The sequence below is a fragment of the Malus domestica genome, chromosome 17 (genome assembly GCF_042453785.1).
Source record: "Malus domestica chromosome 17, GDT2T_hap1".
NCBI classification, from domain to species: domain Eukaryota; kingdom Viridiplantae; phylum Streptophyta; class Magnoliopsida; order Rosales; family Rosaceae; genus Malus; species Malus domestica.
The window spans coordinates 7,745,755-7,768,821 of NC_091677.1; the positions used below are offsets into that span (position 1 = coordinate 7,745,755).

Here is a 23,067-nt window from a genome sequence, read left to right on the forward strand (position 1 = left end):
GTAGCCTCCTCCTCCACCACAAACCCAACAACCCAAATGCTTCATTACCCAGCAACCCAGATGAATTCGAGCTCGATTTCGGGCTTTCCGGGCTGAGTCGGCTCTCTCTTCCTCTTCTCTTCTATTTCTTTCGTCGGCTCTCTCTCTCTTACGGAACACAGCTGAAAACCTGAAAGCCTGAAAGCAGCAGCTCCACGTCCACCTTCCAATGGCATTTGTCAACCCCTGTTGCTCCTCAATGGCTCTTTCCCCTTCTCCGTAAGCCCCCACCCCCTCTCTCTCTCTCTGGGTTTAAAATTTGTGTTATCCTTTTGTTGATTTGAATAATCACAGTAATCTGAAATGTTAATCCTGAAATTGTGAGAGATAAATCGAGGTTTTTCATGTTTTGGAATTGAGGCATTGTGTGTGTAATATGTGTTTAATGTTAAATCTTCAAATGGAGGAGGTAAATTGATATTACGCTAAACCAAGTAGTGGATGGAAATTGAGAATCCACACTCGCCTCCCTTAGCCTTTTCATATCGTTGGTTTTAAATTGGGGAAAAATAGTTTGATTTACTGGAATTGAAGAGAAGGATAATGAAATGAAGAGAAAGTATGGGTTTGATTTATTGGGTTTGATTTTTACTGGGAGATCTGAGCATGCGGGAGAGAAAGAGAGAGTCAAATGGAAGAAGAGAAAGCAGAGAAACGGGAGAGAGAGAGGGTAAGTTAGTCATTTAATCCAGTTTCGTTCTGTTCCATCTTGCCAGTACCAAACATGACATGAATCTTTGTTCCGTTCCGTCCCGTCCCGTCCCGTCTCCGTACCAAATGTTACCTTATACATCAATTGAAAATACTTGTAATTTTTTTTCTTTTCTATTTGTTTTCTAAAAGAAATTTTTGCTAACTCTCTATCTTCGCATTTTAAGCTGTAAGATGTCATTGAGCATCTAACTACGATACAACACTTGGAACAAAAACAGATTAATCAAAGAAAAGTACAAAAGTGTGATGTGCGCATTGAAAATATCAGGTTGTCATTCCGGTCTCATCACACCAATTCTACATAATTCAACTAATTGTTTTGTACGGCTTACAAAAAAAAATGCAACGTTTGTATTTTATTTGCTTTATATGCAGGAAAGAAGAGTTATCTATCACATTGAGGGCAGAGGTTGCAGAAAGTTTTTCTTCTTTATCACTTCAAGCTTTGTCTTTACCCATTGTCATTGTGTTTACAAGTCTAAAAGTCAAACTTTAGCTACGTAAGTAATAAACTTTAAACCCTTTTAAATATCTTTGTTACAATGCGTATATAGTTTTTAAACAGACCTTATCCAACTAATGATACTTACTCATCTGTTATATTTACTTATACCTATTTTATAAATCTTTATTATTTTTGCCATTTCACAAAGAACATTGTGTTGAACATGTCTACTCGCTTTTTTTCATTGATCTAGATATACCAGAACTTAATTCATACAGATCAGTGTTGTTGATGCACAAAATTAGAGGGATCTTGGAACAACGTAAATCCGACCGTGAATCAGCAAGAAAGTAAATAACACAGGATGTATCGTGATTCACCCCAATGTTTGGGTTACGTCCACACTGATATTGTATTTCTCTGAAAAATGTGTATGGATTACAAGGGTGAAGGGGAGTCCCCCAGAGAAAGAGAGAGTTTGAAAGGGCTATCTGTTTATGAGCATGAGAGCTTGAGAGAGATGAGGTTTGTGAGGGTGAGAGGGCATGAGGTTTGTGAGGGTGAGGAGGCATTTTTATAGAATAAGGGCTCTTCCTCTTTTTACATATTTGCCCCTCCATTTATTACATAATTACATTTAAGTCCCCCGAGCAGTTATACGAGATCTAAATACGGAGGTCCTAAGTATGGTACAAACAGTAGTCCACTAAGTCTTCAGTCAAGAAAGTCTTTTGGCTGGAGACTTGAAATTCAGTCCATGTGTGGGCCGAAGTAACTAGATGTCGTTTAGAACTGAATACTCGATATGAGGCGGTGCTCGATGTGAAATGATGCTCAACTAGAAGTATCACATGTTGTGAGATAGCTCGGCTTGTGGCTTATGTTGCCTTGGTTGGCTCGGCTTGTGGCTTTAAAGGTAAGGGAGTCGTTTTTATAGAATAAGGGCTCGTTCCTCAATACATAAATGATGGGCTAGAGTTGATGCTCGCGGAGAGGCGGTTGTTCAGTTGGCGGCGATGCTCTCTAATGATGTAAGGGAGTCATTTTTATAGAATAATGGTTCGTTCCTCAATACATAAATGATGGGCTAGAGTTGATGCTCGCGGCGATGCGGTTGCTCAGCTAGCGGAGATGCTCTCTAATGATGGTGAGGAGTCCCTTTTATAGAATAAGGGCTCGCTCCTCAATACATAAATGATGGGCTAGAGTTGATGCTCGTGGTGAGGCGGTTGCTCAGCTAGCGGCGATGCTCTCTAATGATGGTGATGGAGTCTTTTTATAGAATAAGGGCTTACTCCTCAATACATAAATAATGGGTGCTTTCTAATGAAAGTGAGGGAGTCATTTTTATAGAATAATGATTCGCTCCTCAATACATAAATAATGGGCTAAGTCCCCCAAATATTTTTCATGAGGTTCAATTGAGCCCCAATATATGGTACATAATGTAGTCCCCCAAGTCTTCGATCAATAGAGGCTGTTGGCTGGAGACTTCAAATTCAATCCATGTATGGACCTAAATGGCAGTTATTCGGAGGCGGTCTTTGTAGACCATGCAGTGAAGCTTTATAGGTAAAGCTTTGCAAGTTGAAGCTTTGAAGCTAGAGCTTCGTAAATGAAGCTTTTGAAGCTAGAGCTCTGTAAATGAAGCTTTCGAAGTTGGAGCTTTTGTAAATGAAGCTTTTGAAGCTAGAGCTCTGTAAATGAAGCTTTTGAAGCTAATTGACATGAGTGATGCTCATGAATGTTTATGTTGATTAACATGAGTGATGCTCATGGATGTTGACATGAGTGATGCTCATGAATGTTGACATGAATGATGGTCATGAATGCTTATGTATGATTGACATGAGTGATGCTAATGAAATGTTTATGTATGATTGACATGAGTAATGCTCATGTATAATTTTGGAGTACTAGACGTACTTTTGATCACCTAGTTGGTGATAATAGAGGGCCTGGCTCTTTTAAGCATATGGGCATTCGCTCTCCCTTAACATTCCAGCCTATTATTTTGGGCTTGCCGTCTTTTTTTTTTTTTTTTTTACCCTCTGATGGGGTTTATACAGATGTCTTCGAAAGATAAGAAAAATAAATCACATCATTCAAAAACAAGAAAAGCAAATCACATCATTCTGGTGGAGTGTTTATTCCTTGCTTTTGCAGTGTGGGTGTTTATTCCTTGCTTTTGCAGTGTCCCCATGTGCTCTTGCAGTGGAAAACATCTCTTTTGCTTTCTGCTTTTTCTCGATTTTTCTGCTTTGCTTTCGCTTTTGTTTCCCACTGCATTTCCAAGCATTCTTTTGCCTTTTCTTTTCTCTTTGCAATGCGCCTCTCTCTGTCTCTATCTCTGCTTTTGCTTTTTCTTTTCTCCTTTCGCTTTCGGATTGGAGGACGTTGCCATCCATGCTTCTTCATTTTTCAGCTGGAAAGTTGAAGACCCAAGACTGCAAAGCAGATTAAACAATGTATGGGGAAGAAAAAACAGTGACTTGGGTATCTCTTTCACTTATTTTCCTCCACTTTCCCTCATTTTCCGGGAAAATAACAGATAATTGAGGTAGTGCATAACCAAATCAACAAAAGATTATCCTTTTGCTTATTCTCCTCCTCCGCTTCCTTTGACTGCAGATTCAGATTTTTAACGGAATTGCCCATGCAGCTCGTCTAAGGAAAGGGTGTGATTTTCTTCATTTTAGTTTGCTTAATGTCCACCGCAAAACCCTTACCATGCAGCTTCCAGTAGTCCGCCTGTGGATTGATCCACTCTGGCTCCGCAATATCCACCCTCGATGTCTTCAAGGCATCCGTTGATATGTTGTATTTGGCATCCCTCGTTTCCAACAGCTCCGGCTTCACCATACCCAGATTCACCGGCTAAGGTGACATCATAAGGGCCGATGCTCCCAGTGGAAGTCGGTCACCTCGGTCAACTTGCCATGTGCACCAGAATTTGCCGTAAGTTTTGGCCAAATTCTGGATTTGACGAGTGGTTGAGGCGAGTGATGTAGTGGTGGGTCTCAATCTGAAAAGTCATGTCGTGGCTGTAGAGTGCGAAAGTGCACACGTGCTGGCTCATCTGTTTCACCGGTTTGAGGGACTGCATCATCTCGGCGCTGTTGTCCAGGACGTGCTGTCCCATCGTCATCGACTTCTTCGAAGGCGTTGGCTGATCTCCCAGCCTGAAGGCAGGGTTCGGAGTTGGCGTCTTATTACTTGAAACCATCTCAAAACGACGTTGTGTCTTGCTTCTGATCTCTCTGAAAGATGTGGACGATGGCAGGCGAGAGGGATGACGGAGGCTGAAGAAGAGGCGTTACTCTATGGTTCTCAGGCCCAGTCCCAGCATAGAATAATCTGGTCCGACAGAGCTCGCAATTCATCATATTTCTCTTAATTGCAAAGGACGCAGAGTCCGCCTTCAGTTTTTTGGGAATTTTCTTTTCTCGCAGTTTCTCTATGCGTTTCTCAGAAAATCTTATTCTCTCTCTTCTCATATGCTGATTGAATGGGTGTGATTGTAACTGACAAATAATGGTAGAGAGAGAGTTTGTGGTGTTTTGTTTGAAGAGGTGAAAGAGATCAGAAGCAAGAGTGAGGTAGAGAGAGTTTTGGTTATCTCTTGGGTTTTGCAGATCCACGACGGAAGTGAAAAAATGAAAGAGAACAGACATAGTTTTTCATGTCGATTCCCACAGACGGCGCCAAATGTTGATGCACAAAACCGGAGGGGTCTTGGAACAACGTAAATCCGACCGTGAATCTGCAAGAAAGTAAATAACACAGGATGTATCGTGGTTCACCCCAATGTTTGGGCTACGTCCACACTAATATTATATTTCTCTGAAAGATGTGTATGGATTACAAGGGTAAGGGGGAGTCCCCCAGAGTAAGAGAGAGTTTGATAGGGCTCTCTGTTTGTGAGCATGAGAGCTTGAGAGAGATGAGCTTTGTGAGGGTGAGAAGGCATGAGGTTTATGAGGGTGAGAAGGCATTTTTATAGAATAAGGGCTCCTCCCCCTTTTACATATTTGCCCCTCCATTTATTACATAATTACATTTGAGTCCCCCGAGTATTTATACGATATCTAAATACGGAGGCCCTAAGTATGGTACAAACAAGTGTGAGTGCATTTGTTGAGCTATACTTTTTCTCTCAATCCAAAAAACCACAAATTATCCAAAATTCTTCATACCTTATTCTGTTTTAAAACTTACAGGTTTTCAAACTCAAAAAACCTTGTAAAAATCCTGCCCCCTTCTTCAAGTCAACTCAATGAAGCTAAGGTTCTACGGACAACAAGGAGAGTTACAATTGATGAACTAGCTTTTCTTGATCCTGATCTGCATAAGTTATAGAAACAGATTATGTGTTTTCATCTTTTCTTAAGATATGTAATTGTATATCTCCATATGTAACAAACGTTCAATGTATCATTACTCTTCCTTACACAATTATATGTTGAACAATTTATAGGATGATACATTTCTGTGCAAAGCTTCTGTTAAACGTTTTGATACACGTTACAATTGGTGGTACAGTGCTTGCCCCAATTGTGTAAAGCAAATGCAGAAGGATTCCAACACCTTGGTAAGATTTAATACATAAATCTCTGTTTTTTTTTTTTTTTTTTTTAACGAAAAAGAGAATCTGTGAGAATAGCGCTTTTCATTCCAGGTGAACAAAGGTTTGATATCTAATACTATTCTCAAATATGATGTTTATATTTTTACATCATGTTTTCAAACATTTCCTTATGTTCGCTTCAACTTTCTTAAAATTTACATATCAAACATTTTCAATACTATGAATTATAACTAGGAATCATCTTTTCTTCTTTCCGTGAACAACTATATTAATGTTGCATAATCATTCAAATCAGTGAATTTGAATAAATTTCAGAAATTGATCCAAGAGAATGTGATGAGGTTCCGATCAAGTTATTAAAAATAAATAAAAATATCACCTCATGCTCAGGCAAAGCCACACAGCAACACTGGAAACAATGATTAGGTTGGTATGCTTTCAAGTTGTTTTATCTTTTCCTCCATTACCATTTAAATGTGATACTAAATCCTATCCAAATATGTTATGTTCTATTCCTCTTTGTTCAGGTTGCTTTATCAATGACAACAAGGGCTGAAGACACCTTTCCCTTCTCTGATCAAGAATGTTTACCATGTTTTGTTTATCTATATTAAATCATGTTTAACATGTTTAAAAACTCGTACATATCTTTTTTCGTCCAAAACTCAACAATATTTTTTGCATCCCCATACAACAGCATCTCCTCATTTTCTGTATGCAAAAGCTGGAACACAGTATATTAGATGAGGTTATTAGAAGAAATTCAGTTATTATAATGTTTTTTGTATCTTTGTACCAGGATTTTCTATTTTTTGTAACTGAATGCAACTGAATGTAATCCTCTTGGTCCAGAAATACATAGAACTACTACAATAGAACGGATAACTATAATTTGTATCTTTATATGATCTAAATTTAACCTTTTCCAGTTAACGCTTTTCCAAATTCATTGTTGTTATCGTTGTTCCTATTTTGTAACCAAATTATTCTCATTTTTAACATCTCATCTTAACTTTAAACCCGCGTCAACGCGCGGGTATTAAGCTCTAGTGATCTTCTATATATTAGGTGTCCTTAACCTGCCCCCACGATCGAGCTGAAAACGAGTTTAATTAGGCAAGGATATGATTATCTGCCAATTGGTCTGACCGCAGACAAGTTTAACTCCAACTTTGTTCAAAGCCGACTCTCCAGCAGTCATAATCTATGCTTCTATAGAGTAACAATTTTGTTAATAATTAAAGTACAAGTACTTTGTTGAGAAGATTAAGGGTAGTTGTTTCTCTTAGTTTTCCGTTTTGTATGCCGTCACTTATTTTGATATATTTTTCCTTCTACAATTCTTTATTTCTTATCATGAAATTGGTCGACTAAATAAGAAAAAAATTGGAAAAAAAAAAAATGAGAGTGCGAAAATTACTTTGGTGAGTAAAAGTCGAAATTGGTAGGATATATTGCTATATAAGATAATGCTACATGCAAAGATATAGTCATGAATCTGACCTAGCAATATATATTCTCATCGTCTCATCCTCGTGGTCGTGCTTGTGCTACCAATGTTTTCAAGCTTATTAATGTCTCTAGTTGTAGGGGAGTTTGGACACGGTCTCACAGAGGCTGACGAGTGGTGATCGTGACCCAAACAACACATATACATATAATTTTAATTGAGGAAAACCGAAATAATTAAACAAAGTTCAGCCAACGTCCAGATTCTTAGAATGAAGGGAGTTTTAACGAAAAGGGCCTGAAACTATTCATTCTTAATTATAAGGACATTTTGTGTATGAAAAGTCCATAATGGATCAAGTTCTTTTCTTTATTTACTCTTATGCTATTACAGCGGGATCCACAAAGATGTTGACATTTCTGTCTGGGAATACATCATTTTACATTATGCTATTAAACTTATGTTAATTTTACAGCTAGCTCTTCAGGCTTCCATCATGTTGTCGATGTTATGCAGCTCTTCTTCTGACAAATTATTCTAATATTGTTCATCGCCTTCTACTAGCTCCGCATCTCTTTCTCTATCTTCTTTCACCTTGTAATATATTTTTGTTGTTTCTTTTTTGAAATTTTGGGGCTTCCAATAAAGCTAATGACTGATTCTTGTATTGCTGTAAATATACATCTCTTCTTCTTCTGCTATTAGTACCATGTCATACCTAAAATCTTTAAACTCATCTAAAGCAAACATTTGGATCCCTTTAAATTTTAAAATATCTTTGTATGAAGGAGTCCACCTATGTGAGGAGATAGGGTTTAGTCTAAGGGACTCTTCATTGATCATGGCTATATGCCTAGCTTTCTCTTTATGCATATGTACATACCAATCTGGTAGACTACTAATAAAACTTATGCAAATTTCTTTCCACATTTCTAGATAATCTTCTGCTACTTTTATAAGTTTTTTAGGAAATGATTCTAGTTGAGAAATACGGTTAATAAATATTTTATCGAGATAACCAAACTCTAATAGTAAGGCAGGGGTAACTTCTACTACATTATGCTTTTCCTGATGCTCATAACTAAAATGTCATGATTTAAAATCTTTCATATTAATCCTGGCCACAGTTACGCTAACCTCTGATTTACAAATACAATTCTCTGTACTATCACAAAGACATGGAGGATATATCTTTGTAATAATATCCATCCCTGGTTTTGGATCAAAGATGGACTGATACAAGGAGTATTGTAATTGTAATTGTAACTCTTTCATGGACTGTGATGCTCTGCTCAGGATCTCATTTTGCATATCAGTTGGCATTATTCTTAGTTTTGCCTTTAAAATTTCTTCTAATAAAACATCATCTAATATTAAGTCTGAAGATATATTCCTAATAAAACTTTCATATTTTTCTTGTTTTTCTTTGTCACTCAGAACCTGATGCTGATCATTACTTTGATGTTACTCCATTTCAACGTCTTCTTCTAAGAGCTCAATCTTAATTTCTTCTATGGACTCATTAGCCTCTTGTTCTATGGGTTTAATAACTTTTTTTCCTTTATTCTTATGATGATCAGTTTCTAAACCTATTTTTAATTCTCTTTTCAATGTGTCACTTGCCTTTTGCTGCATTCTAAGATATTTGAGTTCTTGGTTCATTTTGGTAAACTTACCAAGTAATGACTCATGGTCCCTATAGATGGCTTGAAGGTTGTGCTTAAGAGAATGAATATGCTGCTGGTTTTGGTGGAAATTAAAATTAAAGCTATCAAACTCTTGTTCCAAGGCTCTAATTAATTTTTCATGACCTAACCTCATGTTTGGTTGCTTAATTTGAATATTCCAAAAATTATCTAAGAGAATCTGTTGCCTATTAGAAAGCCCTGGTACCCTTGACCTATATCTCAGAGTTGGATTTCTGATTCCTTCAACAATATTGCCATTAAAGTTGAACGTAGGTACTGGTGGTGATGCTGGTCTGCTCATGCTATTTTGAAATCCACTGAATGGTGGAGGTTGATGGTGGATCATCATGCCATTGAAAGAAACTCTTCTACCTTGCAGCCTTGTGCTATTTGCTGATGATAGTCCATGATATTCCATACCTGTTCAACAAATTAATCTTGATAAGATATCAGCTAATGTATTATCATTACCTTTTATATGTTCAAAAATTAGTTTAAAACCATTTCTTGTAATTGAATCAACAAAATTAACTCATCTTCGGGCTGCCTGTTTATTAGCATGTATCTTGTTATAATGAGAAACTGTATTTTGACAATCTGTTCTAATCGTAAATACTTCATTATGTAAAAATAAAGAAAATGCTTCAAGTGAATTAATTATCCCTAGAATTTATAAATCTGTTGATGGTAATCTTGACTGTATATCACTAAACTTTCCTGAGGAATATCTACAAACTTGTTCGTCAGACTTTAGAGACTCCCTATGCTTTTTCTGGTATACTATACCTGCCCATTCTAATAATGAAGCAACTATTATCTAGTGGTAATGTTAATGGCTTAAGTTTAGTAATTTCTTCTTTTATTTTTTGAACTAATTTAATATCTTCACTATTAAAATACATTTGTCATGTTTTGCTAGTTTTACTATGTAATATTGCTATTTTTCTTCCTAAATCAGGGATAATTTTTTTTGCATAATTTAGCAATCCTAAAAATGCTTGTAACTGTTTCTTATCTTCTAATTTATCTGGAAAATCTAACACCTTTTTAGCTATATGATCTTGTAATTGTATTGTACCTGACTTGATATACATTCCTAAAAATTCTATATCTTGCTTTTCTAATGCTATTTTATTTTTGCTAATCACAATTTCATTATTGATAAATTCTTGTAATACTATCTCTAAATGCTTCCTATGTTCATTTTTATTTTTACTATGTACTAAAATATCATCTACATAAACACTACAAAAATTATCATATTTCTTGAAAATTTGGTCCATCTTTCTTTGAAAGATCGATGTCGCATTTTAAGTTCAAATGGCATCACGAGCCACTCAAAATGTCCTTCTATACAAGTAAAAGTTGTCCACTCAATTGATTCTTCTGCTAATCTTATTTGCCAAAAACCTGATTTACAATCAAATTTGCTAAAATATTTACTCTCTTGAATTTTATTTATAAGCTCATCCTTATTTGGTAATTTATAACTATCTTCGTATGTATTATCATTTAATCTCTTGTAATTATAAACTATTCTAGCCTTACCTCTCTTTAGTTCTGAATGTTTTCTTACAATAAATGTTGCTGATCTATGTCTAGACTTAGAGGGTCTAATTACTTTTAAATTTAACAACTCTTTTATTTGCTGCTCAAACTCTTGTTTATCTATTAGACTACAAGACATATCAGCTGTCTTAATGGTTAAATCTGTGTTAATTATATCTAATTTTGCTAGTATTTTATTTTTACTCTAATGTAACTGTGGGTCTTCTCTTATAATCCTAGTTTGTTCTGCTAATTGTAACAATTCTTCTAAACTCTTTGGTCTATCTAACTGTAATATTTCTATACAAGTTCCTTCTTCTAAAATCGGGTATTCATGTTCAAAAATGTCTTCATCAAATTCTTCTACATTATTATGCTCATCATTTTCTTTTGAGTTTTCTAAATGATAACTATCTTGGCCACTAGACTCTTATATACTTATGTTTTTGTATGCTTCTACAGTATTACTTTGGTCAGTTATTGTAAAGCCTCTTTTGAAAAATGTTATGTTAGGGTTCATAAATAAAAAAACCTTGCAAACTTTTCAAAAAGTTTAAACCTAAAATAAATGGATATGATCCTGCTGGTGAAACAAATGTTAATGGTAAATTAAATTGTTGTTTTTCTACTTTAATAAACTCATTATTTATACAATGTGTTAAGTAAACTGGTCTCCCATCAAATTGTGTTATTCTTACTGGTTTTGCTAATTTTTGTCTATATTTTTCTGGTACTAACTCTTCTCTTATGACACTCTTTGTACTCCCTGTATCTATCATAGCTATCGTTTATATCCTATGTTCTTTTGCTAATTCAATTTTATAATTTATGGTAATTAAAGAACTATTTTTTGGGTTTTCTATACTATAAACAATATTTCCTAATATTTCAGTAGTTTCTTGTGATTCTGCTGAATTAACTTCTAATAACCTATTATTATAATATTTTTCACATAATATTGAATATGTATTATAGTATTTATTTGCAACTAATTTACTACATTTATGACATTTTTCTGGCCGACCTAAATTGATGTATTTATATTCTTCTTCATGCTGTTCTTCTATGAATGCACATATATACTCTTCTAGATCACTATTTGTGTTACTTGAATCTTCTGAGTCTGAATCTATTATGTTAATACTCTCTATACTATAAATGCTCTCATTATCACTTAAATTATCTAAACTGTATATTGACTGAATATCCTCATCTTCTTCTAACTTAAACAACTCCATCAAATGTACTTTTTTTTTCGACTGTTTACCTAATTTTGGACATTTAGGTCTAATATGTCCAGCTTCTCCACATGAATAACATTTACAATTACTCTTATCTTTTGATACTTTATATTTTCTAATCCAAGGTCTGCCACTTCTTTTTCTAAATTGCTTTGGAATATATTTTCTTTTCTTATATGTTCTTGAAGGTCTTATGCTGAAATTCTTATGCTGTTTGTAGGGTTTATACGATTTATATTTCTTTTTGTATATTTTCTTATACTTTTTCTTATGGCAACCATACTGTTGTGGTAAATCTATATTTTTACAACACATGTAAAATTGTTTCCTAATTTGTCTCTTAGCTTTTATTTGACTACACTCTTGTCTGAGTATATCATATACATGTTGAATTCTAGGTCCTAAAGCAATATCATTTTTCTTCGGATGCTTTTGCCATTCATTCCAAATCTTTTCACCTATTGGTCCTTTTATTTTTTTCATATAAGTATCTAATAAATTAATATCACTAATTCTACATGTTCTTCCTAAATATTTAAAGAAATTTGTGGTATACTCAGCTATATACTGTAAATCGCAAATTTGTAATTGTTCTAAATTTTTGATTGCTCTTATTTGTTCTTGTTCGCTTTTGCCATCTAACCTATTATGATCTAAAAACTCTTGTTTAATCAAAGTAACAAAACCATCAATATTAAAATATATTTTAGCTGCCTGATACTGTTCTGGATTTTGAACTTTCCATGACTGGAAGTAATAAAAAATTAAATCATCCAAAGTATGCTCAAAGTAATCTAACATATTTTGTGAATTACTAAAATCTAACATTAATGCTGCATGTACGCAACATTTTTCCCATCTCTCAATCGTTCTTTCTCAATCTTGTGGATCTACATTATCTAAATTTAATATATTACCAGCTATATTAATTTGTTCTAATCCTCTCAAATATGAAATCCTTTTTTTTTAGGTTTTATCATACTTTCTTTCATATAGTCTACTTTTGCTTTTTCATTATATTATTCATTTGTTGGTCTCAAAAATTATTGATCAGTTCTACTTGCGTGTCCTGGATTTTCTACTCCTGATGTACTACTTTCTTCTGCTGGGTTACATTCTACTTTCAATTCTAATAAATTATTATATTCTTTTGATCCTAAAATGTGTTCTACTCCTATTTCTAAGATTAAAATTTTCATTTCTTCGTCTGAAATTTTATGTAGTCCTAAATCATATGTCTTATATTTTTCCAAATATTGTTTTTCATCTAAATGATCAATATCTTCTATAAGTTTATCTACAATATGATCAAAATTTTGTTCAACTAAATTAATATCTAAATTATCAAAAGCCATATTTATACTCTCATTTTCAATTTCACTCTCATCCTCTTCTATTTTTTCTAGTTGCTTATAATTACTAAACCTAATTGTTGCTTGACCTGTACTAGTTTCATATATTTGTACTTTATCTGGTTGTCTATTTTGTACTACTTGTAAATTAGGCAATCCACTAAGTTCCTTCTAAAAAGCTATTATCTACGGGTTTTGCTTCTATCATATTTACATGTTTACTGCCAAATGTTTGAACTAAATTTTGAAATTCTAAATTAAACTTATGATTATATCTATCAGACACTTTACCTATATACATTAAGCTAATACACAAATTTTTATACTCTCCTTTCATATTATAATTTTTTGTTCTTATGCTCACTTTGATATATTTACTAAATTCATTAATCGTCATAACATATTTGGAATACAATATATGATTGCTAAGTTTGAACTTAAGTCTACTTCAGCTGTTGTTATTGCTGCTTGTTGGTGATTATCCCATCTATCATCATATATGTATACTAAAGCTTTTGTACCTTCTTGTGCTCTGGTTAATCCTGGTATTCCAATTAATATTGTTCCTATATGATCTGACTAAAATGTGATTTTCTCAAATGAGTAACTGCTTCTTTACTAATTAGATTAAGTGTGACTTCTTTATCAATACAGTTAACTTCATGTTGACTGATGCTGCTTACAATTCTACTTCTGCTTTCAAATAAACCTAATTGATACAAGTTATATTTATTTTTCTGTGTTCTCTCAAAACCTCTTCGAATAAATTCTTGTGCTTCTTCTTCATTTGGATAAATATCCTCAGCCCTAACTACTTCTTTTCCTTTTTTTCCTAAAGAGTTCCATTTTCTATTATCAAAAGGATTTAGCTTAGGTCTTCTATTATTATTTACACTTAAAGTTAAATTTTCTAATTTATCTAGTAAAGATGGTGGAAGTGATGAAAATGCGTTATGTAAAACTTGATTTATTTCTGCTATTTGTTCTTCAACTTGATCTAATTTTTCAACCAAACTTAAAACTAATTAGATAATCAAATTATTTTGCCTAATGGGAATATTACTACTGGATACCTGTGTTGAAAAATCTGTTAAACCTACTGGTTCTTTATCTAACTTACTAATTTCTTTCAAAGCTTGGATATATTTTCTGCTTGTTCTAGAATCTGTCATTAAACCAATAATTTATCTATTTTATTATGCAACTTATCTACTTGTTCACTCAACTCCTTTTGTACTAATTGAATTTTTTGAACTTCTAATTTTAGTTGTTCAACTATTTCTAACGACCTAAGTTCTACTTGCTTTGGCTTACTATCTATGAGGTCAACAAGCTCTTTTATCTCTCTTTTGCTAGGAAACCTTTGAATATTTTTATTATTATCTTCTAACTGAGATGTAATATAGTCTAAATTTTGTCTGATTAACTTTATGGAATTTTTCTGAAAATGTTCTAACAACTGGTTTAACAAATGATTATGCTTATTATTTTCTAATTTTATATTTTCTGCTTGACTAATAATAAGATCTACAATACTATTGGCTTACGGATTTTCTTCACTGTGCAAAATATGATTATGCTTTCTTGATGGAAAATAACAAACTAAACTATTTTGGTCTAAAGTTATTTTTCTTTTTTGAGGTTCACTAATTTCTAAATTAAGATAATCTATCATAAACTACAGTTTACCCTTCTCTAGAGTTACAGCTAACTGGTTTCTTAAAAACTCTCTTTCTTCTCTCAAGGTCTCTAAAACTTGATCTGTTGTTCTTTTTGCTTCTAAAAATTTATGCTGCACTTCTGTGTTATTATATTTACAAATAAATGAAGGATGTTCAAGATAGCCAAGATAAAATTTTTGCTTCTTCAAAGTACTGATAATTCTTTTGGATATATATGCTAATCTTCTCTTTATGCTAGTTATAGTTGAATGTCTGGGACAATAAGTACCTGGTAATTGTGGTTGACAGGGTCTACAGGAACAATAATATATGTTGTTCATACACAATAAACAAATATGATATCAGTTGTATCAATGACTTCTATCCTCAAGGTACTTTACTATTATGCTTATATTATTAAAATGCTAAACTTGGCTCTGATACCAAATTCGAAACGCATGCTCGGTTAAATAGTAGGATGACCATTATAGCAACTAGACATAGAACCTTGCACATGGAACTCGACATGTTTCAGCATGACAGCTACTCACAATACAAGTATAAGGCCTCAACGGCTGAACTCAGAGGTACGAAGAACTCAGAGGTACCCTGGTTAATGTCCAGTTATTTGTATGGCAGACATTCAACTATAACGGAGTGCTCGAATAAAGTATAATCGTCATTTTTAGCAGGTTAATAATATAACCACAATAATGTTTCCCTGTTTTGGATTAGAAGTCTAATTAAACAAACACACTAAAGAAGGAAAAGAAAACTTACTTAAGACTTGGAGATTGCTTGAATATGTACACTTGAACTTTTATTGATATATGGAATGTTTACAGAGATAGTTGTTTACAAGAAAGTGATTACAAAGAAGTGTTTACAAGGATGCTATGAAGGCTACGAATGTTTGAGTGAGTATGGTGTTTTCAGATGTTGAGAGAGGTGTGTGGTATTCAAGTGTGTTCTGTATGGGAGGAAAGACTCCCTTATATACAAAATCTAATTCTTTAAAGACAAAATAACATTTCATCTATTTACAATTTTTTGAATAATGACAGCACACTGTTTCTGAAAACTGTCAGCACTGTTTCTGAAAGCTGGCTGTCTTGTCTTTGCTTGAATGTCATGTGAATTTATGTTGTCTTGGTTGCTGCAGTGTTTGCCACATTTTCTTTTGCATGTGAATCTATATTGTCTTGGTTGTTGCAATGTTTGCCACATATCCTTTTGCATGCAAATGCTTTCTGAAAATGTCAATCTCTTTTTTCTTCTTTTGGATGTATCCACATGAACTTTGCAGAAAACTGACCCAATCTTGTACATATGTGTGAAGGGTAGGATCGGCATTTTTGAAAAAATTTGTCCTGATGATTAAAAGTAAAGTTTTGAGGATGTTTCGGTTAGTTTTCCATAGAAGGAACTAGAAACGGACAAATGTTTTTATGTATTTGACCTAAGGTTCTAATAGATGCTAAGCGTTAGTCGGACGGCGAACATGGGTCTAACACCTAGACTGTTAGGCGGGGATCTAGGCGGATTTAAGTAAATTCCTTATATATCGTATAAATAAGTGTCTACTTATACTTAAAACATACATAATTGCATTGGACATACACCAATTGCAAAATAGAATGACATAGATTATAAAGTATTAGAATACAATGAAAACATGGGGAACAAACATATAATGTGTATTCATCTAAGTATTCAGCAAGTCTTCTACAATTTAGTGAAAAAAATAAAATGCAAAAGGAAAATTGTCTATTTTCTGGCTATTAGAGTTGCGAGCTAGATGAGTGCCTAGGCAGGTCTTGGCGAGACTAGGCAGTTTGGGCGGGCACCTAAAAGGTCTAGGCGCCCTTTCTTAATTTTTAAACGCCTCGAGATTAATCGGGACGGTGGTCAACCGCCTAGCGCATAGGCGGAGCTAGGCGGGGATTTTTAAAACAGTGACATCTAAGATGTGCAATCCTACAAGTAGAGTTGTTAAATCAACGCATTGAATTGTTAATGGATACCCATTAAGACCCATTTAGGGCTGGTTTGAAATTGTGGTCCTTAAAAAAAAAAAAAAAAAACAGCTTATTAAAAAATCTGGAACATCAAATGTGTTTGGTAAAACAAAAATAAAGTATTTTTTAAAGAAACTATTATCAATGGTAGTAGAACAGCAAAATGATGAAAATACCCACATATAACAAGTATACCTCCACATATTTTACAAAATTACAATTATTGTCCATACATTATTCTCTTTTACAATTATTATAGGAAAATTGACATAAATGACCCATTTTCTTTGTTAGATCCCACATCGCCCAAGGGAGTGAATCCTCTATGCCTTATATGTGCATGCTCACCTCCTTTGGCACGAGGTTTTTTGGGAATTTACTAACTTCGGATTCCATTGGAATTCCGAAGTTAAGCGAGTTCGGGCGAGAGCAATCCTAAGATGGGTGCCCCCCTAAGAAATTCTCGTGTGAGTTCCTAGAAACAAAACCGTGAGAGCGTGGTCGGGATCCAAAGCGAACAATATAATGCTACGGCGGAGTTGAGTCCGGGGTGTGGTGGAGCTCGGATCGGGACGTGACATTCTTGTTCTTGGGATCAAAATAGACAAACTGTCCATGCACAAAAGCAAAATGATGAAAATACCCACATATAAATTGAAACAACTCACAACTCATTGTGTCATTTTTCTGATTTCGAGAGAGAGCTGTCAACTCTGGGATTTTAGGTTGAGCTCATATTTGTGAGCTTATCATGTGCATGTCTTATACATACAATGTACTACCTCAACGTAGGCGAGCTTAATACGAAGAAAGCGAACGAGTTCACGAAACAATTTCCTTTAATTTAGTTGGGTTCTTTCATATCCATTCAAACCGCAATTTTCAAATCCTTGAAATATTTTAATCCAATCAAATTTGGTACCAAATTCAAATGAATGAATCTTCGATTCTTTATATAAATTTGAATCTAATAAATTAATAAAAAAAATGGGACCAATGGACTTGATTTTGCTGACAATTCCTCCAAGGTTGACGATGAGAAAGAGGATAGAAAAGTTGACGGATAGCTGGCTTTGGATGACGGCCGGAATCGGACTCGGTTGTTGCCATGGTGGCTGGTTGCAGGACCGCACCACAAGCCACCAGGATGGCCTAATTGTCTCCACCAAGGACAGATCATTCAGCTCGGTACACTTCGCCGCCATTGAATCTGCCTTTCCTAGAGAAAGTAAAGGTCTTGCACATCTTGTTACCCGGAGGAGTTGTTGCTGATATCGCGGCCCTCGTGGGATGAACTTCTTTATGACAGCAGAATTCCGCCGGAGCTGGGGTCGCTGAGCTCGCTGCAAATCCTCGACATGGGCAGATACAACCTCGTGGGCCCCACCCCCACCATTCTCAGCCTTTTGAAACACTTGCACACTCTATTTTTGCAGGGGAACCGGTTGCAAAATGGGAGATTGAAACAACGTTTGAGGGTTAGGGGTCTTCAAGCTGGGGATTGGGCGAGAGAGGTTTTAGGAGAAGGGTGCGGGTCGGAGGAAATAATCATTTATATACGAGGACAATTAGATCATTTTCAGTGTTAAGAAAATATTATATCTATCGTATTGTTATGCATGTTCTGTACATATCTTGAAAATCCTATTCTGGTCCCAAAATTATGAAAATGAGTCACCTCTGTCAATTTCTTAGTATTATATCACATCAAATACAATATTCTTTTCGTTTCAAAAAAAAAAAAAGACAGTATCATTTTTAATTATTTAACATACCACAACAATTTGTATAAAAGTTTACCAAACACTCAAACATTATTATTTTCTGTTAAAAATATTTTTACAAAAAATATTTACCAAACACTTAACAATTTTATTTTACAACTGTTATTCTCACATAACAGTAGAAACAATTTTTTTTTAATTAAAAGGCACAACAATACCAAACTAACCCTTAGTTTGATTTCACTTTACACAACCATCATCATTATCAATGGCGAAGCCATAAATTATTTGGTGGGTGGGCTAACCTAAAATTATTACTAGGAAATCAAATGCTCAATCTTTTTGTTGCCTATAGAAAGTTATACAATAGTAAACTTGAAAGTAATAATTTGAAGTAAGAAATTTATAGTCTATTTCCTTAGCTTATAGCCCTCAAAACTTTCAAAGAAATAAAATAAGGGACCGTATGTGGTATGAAAGTTTTAATTTATTACTAGTAAATTTTAATATTTGTTAAAGTGATGATTTTTTAATATTTATTAACTCTTACTTTCCCAAAAGCAACTCTAAGATTCAGACTTTCATTTGTTGCGTGGTTTAGGACAATCAAAAATCATAAAATAGCCCAAATAACTAATATTTTTAAGCTTAAAGAACTAAAACTCTCCCTATGCTATAGCTCACTCGAGCCTTATACTTGACTCTGCCAGAAAACACTATCAGTCTCACCTATATATTATGATGATATCAAATTAAATAGGTTTTAAAGGCACCAATTAACAACCCAATAGGTTAATTTGCCACATCTACCTACTAGTCACCCGTCAGAGAGTTACAGACATGTTCTACTAGGTTTTCCTAGATTTCTAAGTTGGTAACAGACTCATATTATACACTTCAAGTTATATTTTAACTGCTTGATATTTGTTGATTTTTTTTTCCTTTAATAAGCAAGGCAATATTCAAATCTACATACAGGAAGAGAAATTGGAGAATGAACGCAAGAGGGCGGACACATAAACCAGATCTGCATATTTTTTTGAAATAGTATGGACATGAGAAATGAGTAGGGATGTCCCATTCTCTTCCATTGCAACGGAAATGGACCAAGGACTTGAAAACGGAGTTTTACTACCATGCAAGCAATGTTCTAAAAAGCATTAGGCGCTAGTTGAGAGTAGATCAAGGGTCTTGTGCCTAGACGGGGGCGTAGGCCCTTTTTTTAAATTTTTAATTAAATTTGTTATATAACATATAAACAAATGTCTACTTATAACTAAAACAATAAATAATAATATTGGGATACATAAATTGCAAAATAGAATGACACATAGATTATAAAGATATATAACATATTAAATACATAGGGAGCAATCATATAATGCGTGTTCATTTAAGTATTTAACAAGTCTTTTACACTTATTGAAAAAATAAAATACAAAATGAAAGATATATATTTTCTGTCTAAATGAAAGTCGCGACCTAGGCTAGGCAGGTCTAAGTGCCCTTTTTTAATTTTCAAACGCCTAAGGATTAGTCGGGCGGTGGCTAGCCCCCAAGCGCCTAGGCAAGATCTAGACGAAATTTTTTAGAACACTGCATGTAAGTGGTGTGTGCGCGCGTGTGTGGTGGGGGACTAGGGGCAGCATATCCTTCCTGAATCATGCTCGTGATCAAAATTTATGCTTTTTAAATGATTCAACATACATGTAGAACGATGGAATAATTGGGTTTGGACATGACTAGTACCAAAATTTTGAACTTAAAAACCATTCTTTACCAGTCATTGTAAGGTGATACAGGGGAGTGAGGTTCTACGAACCTGAAATCCTTTATATGGTAGCAATCGTGCATTGTCGATCAAATAAAGTAAGAGAGATGGATAGACAACTGCAGCCTAAAAAATGGCATGGTGTGGAAGATGGAGATTCCAGATATTTGTTCGAAGTGACGGTCTATCGCAGTGGATGCCGATATGCACAAGAATAGTAATTATTCCATAGCTGAAAATCAATCGTAAACTAGTCAGTTCTGAAAATCTATAGAGGAGCATAATTAATAAGCATCAGTTCCGTTAGACATTTCAATGATTTGTTATTCCTTTCTTGCTTTCACTCTTTCTACTATGCATTCTTGTTCTATGTCCATAGCTAGAGCAAAGCTACAAATTTGCTCACCTTTATCATGAAGTGAAGGGGGGCAATACGTGCTCAGTTGATATTGCCAGCCATCTCGAACTTCGTAGTCATTCATCTGAAATTACAATCATTCTCAATAATGAAGATCAGACAGTCTTACGGGAGCTTCTATGAGGTTCATTTTCCCATTTCAGATCAAATGTTACAACTATAAGCAATTCTACGCACATCTGTGATCTGACAATCCTGGGGAGTTTCTGCTAGGCTCAATTTTCTACCTTGGAATTAATCGACATTTTCATTTTACTATTCAAGTGGAACAACCTTTGATCTCCAAGTGTGGTACTTACACCCTGCAGTTTCATCATGCAGTGATACTTTGGGGGGTGCAATGACACCTGCTTGTGTACATAGTTTTATCATTGCAGGAGCATGCCCATAAAATCCCTTCCCTTCATTCGAAGGTACTTGAGGATCCTGAGGCTGCCACCGCCATACACTCTTTGAAGGCACAAGATCATCCACATTTGCTCTTCTCCAAAAGTGGATTCCCTGCTCACTCTCATACTTGAAAACTCCATGAAGCCTTATGTCCAGATAGCCCAAAACGAACTTCTAAATAATGTCTACAGACTTTCGCTGGATAAACCTTCAGCAACTTCTCCATGCCATTTCTAAGAATTTCCCATGCCCTCAAAGTTTCACTGGCAACCAGAATCAGTTCATCGGGTAACAAAGACTCAGCTCCGTTAACGCCAACACACTCACTTTCAAAGTTCCAATTTAAATGATTTCCATCATAATATCATTCTCCCCTGCTTGCCAGCATAGCTCGACAACTGCAGGAACACGTTCAAGGTCAAACCTCTGATGGTGTTTTATAACATCCTGGAACATGTGCTTGAGATGAAATGCCTCTACTGGAACAAGCACATCTTTCAAACCACCAACTATCCATTCAAACTTTATTCTTGCCACGACGTTTGAACCCACAAGAAGTCTGAATTAAGTGGCCTTTCTCGCCTATGGACAGAACATGCAAAAGTAAGATATAGATAAAAAAGTTGGCCTTTCTTTTCCACCACAAAAATTGTTCAATAAGGGTGCGTTTGGTACGCAGACGGAACGGAACGGAACGGGACGGGACGGGACGGGACGGAACGAAGGTGTAATTTTTGAAAAAGACATGGGGTATATTTGTCTTAAAATGGTAAAACATTGCGTTCCACAAACGTGGAACAAACCCGTTCCAGGGGGGGAGGTGGAACGCAAAAACACTCAAAATCTGTCCCGTGGAACAGCCCGTTCCACCCATTTTTGGCGCACCAAACGCGGGACGGAACGCCTCGTCCCGTTCCGTCCCGTCCCGTCCCACGTACCAAACGCACCCTAAAAGCAGTAGGGATGGAATGGAAGCTAAATTAGACTAAATCTAATTTGAAAACTATAGATTGTGCAGCTCTCAAAAATAGCAAAAAGTGGTCTAATTATTCCAAATAAGAAAAAGTTCATATGAATCCTCTTAAAAGCAACTTGGGACATAAGGGATTTACTTGCAGGCCAGAACGGGCACCATTTTGAGGAGAGTAGAGACACCTTGCATAACGAGTCTCCGGCACTCCATGACCTCCTGGGCTACCGGTATCATGGCCAGCATTGGGTAATCCTTAGCCGGGTTTTGGATTTTATTATGAATCATAGGCTTTAGCTTCCTTAAGTCCACCTTGTTTGAACTGTAATACCTTGAAAAGCTGTACACAAATTTTCCATTGAAATCGGAACTCTCCCACAGTTTCTTCCTCAGCGCCATAATTTCCTTTTGGTTCCAATTTTTACACAAAATCACATCTTCTCCAGTGTGAACAAAACCCCAATGAGTCAATCAGAAAACATATCAATAAGTACAACACTTGGGAACTGAAAGCAACTACATTAACCACCAAAGCATAACTCTATTGGATCCAAAACCTTTGCTTCCAATAAAAAAACACCTTCCAACAGTTCCATCCCCTGCACCACAGTTCGAATCACTGTCTTATAAATTAGAGTAGTTTAGAATATCGTCGGTACACAATATAGACTTCAAATTGTCACTAATTATCATAAATCCACCGGTGACCCAATTCCGTAGACAACCAACATTGCACAAAATGACCGTAACATTAAAATTATATGTCCTATAACAAAAATTAGAGGCTACTAATTCATATGAACCAATGCAAATCTGAAAGAAACTATATTTGATTATTCGATCACTCAAACAAACATAACGAGAAAGAATTCATATCCCAGAAAACAGTGAGGAGGACGAGAAGGACAAGTACCTGAAAAGCAGAGACTGAATCGAATCAAGCGATGGAGAAAATGAGAATCAAGCGATGGAGAAAATGAGAGACGTCGGCGAGGGGTTTATAAAATTGCATCATTCATATTTCTGTCATTTTAATTTTTTTTGTTAAAA

General features: G+C 35.0%; 1 long non-coding RNA gene and 1 pseudogene across 3 annotated transcripts; both read right to left on the reverse strand.

The window, feature by feature from the left end:
* Window positions 1–3,865: 3,865 nt before the first annotated feature.
* On the reverse strand, window positions 3,866–4,424 carry LOC114822416 (oil body-associated protein 2A-like; annotated as a pseudogene).
* Window positions 4,425–17,676: 13,252 nt separating this feature from the next.
* LOC108173590 (uncharacterized) lies at window positions 17,677–23,067 on the reverse strand. 3 transcript variants are annotated; one of them, XR_011578341.1, is made up of 5 exons: window positions 22,931–23,067; window positions 22,160–22,616; window positions 20,646–21,629; window positions 20,291–20,471; window positions 17,677–18,238 (listed from the first exon to the last, which is right to left on the reverse strand). It is a non-coding gene; the product is annotated as an uncharacterized lncRNA (long non-coding RNA). The 3 variants fall into 3 exon arrangements; XR_001790277.3 differs by lacking the exon at window positions 17,677–18,238 and having other exon boundaries at window positions 19,833–20,471; XR_001790276.3 differs by lacking the exon at window positions 17,677–18,238 and having other exon boundaries at window positions 19,833–20,471; window positions 22,160–22,636; window positions 22,931–23,042.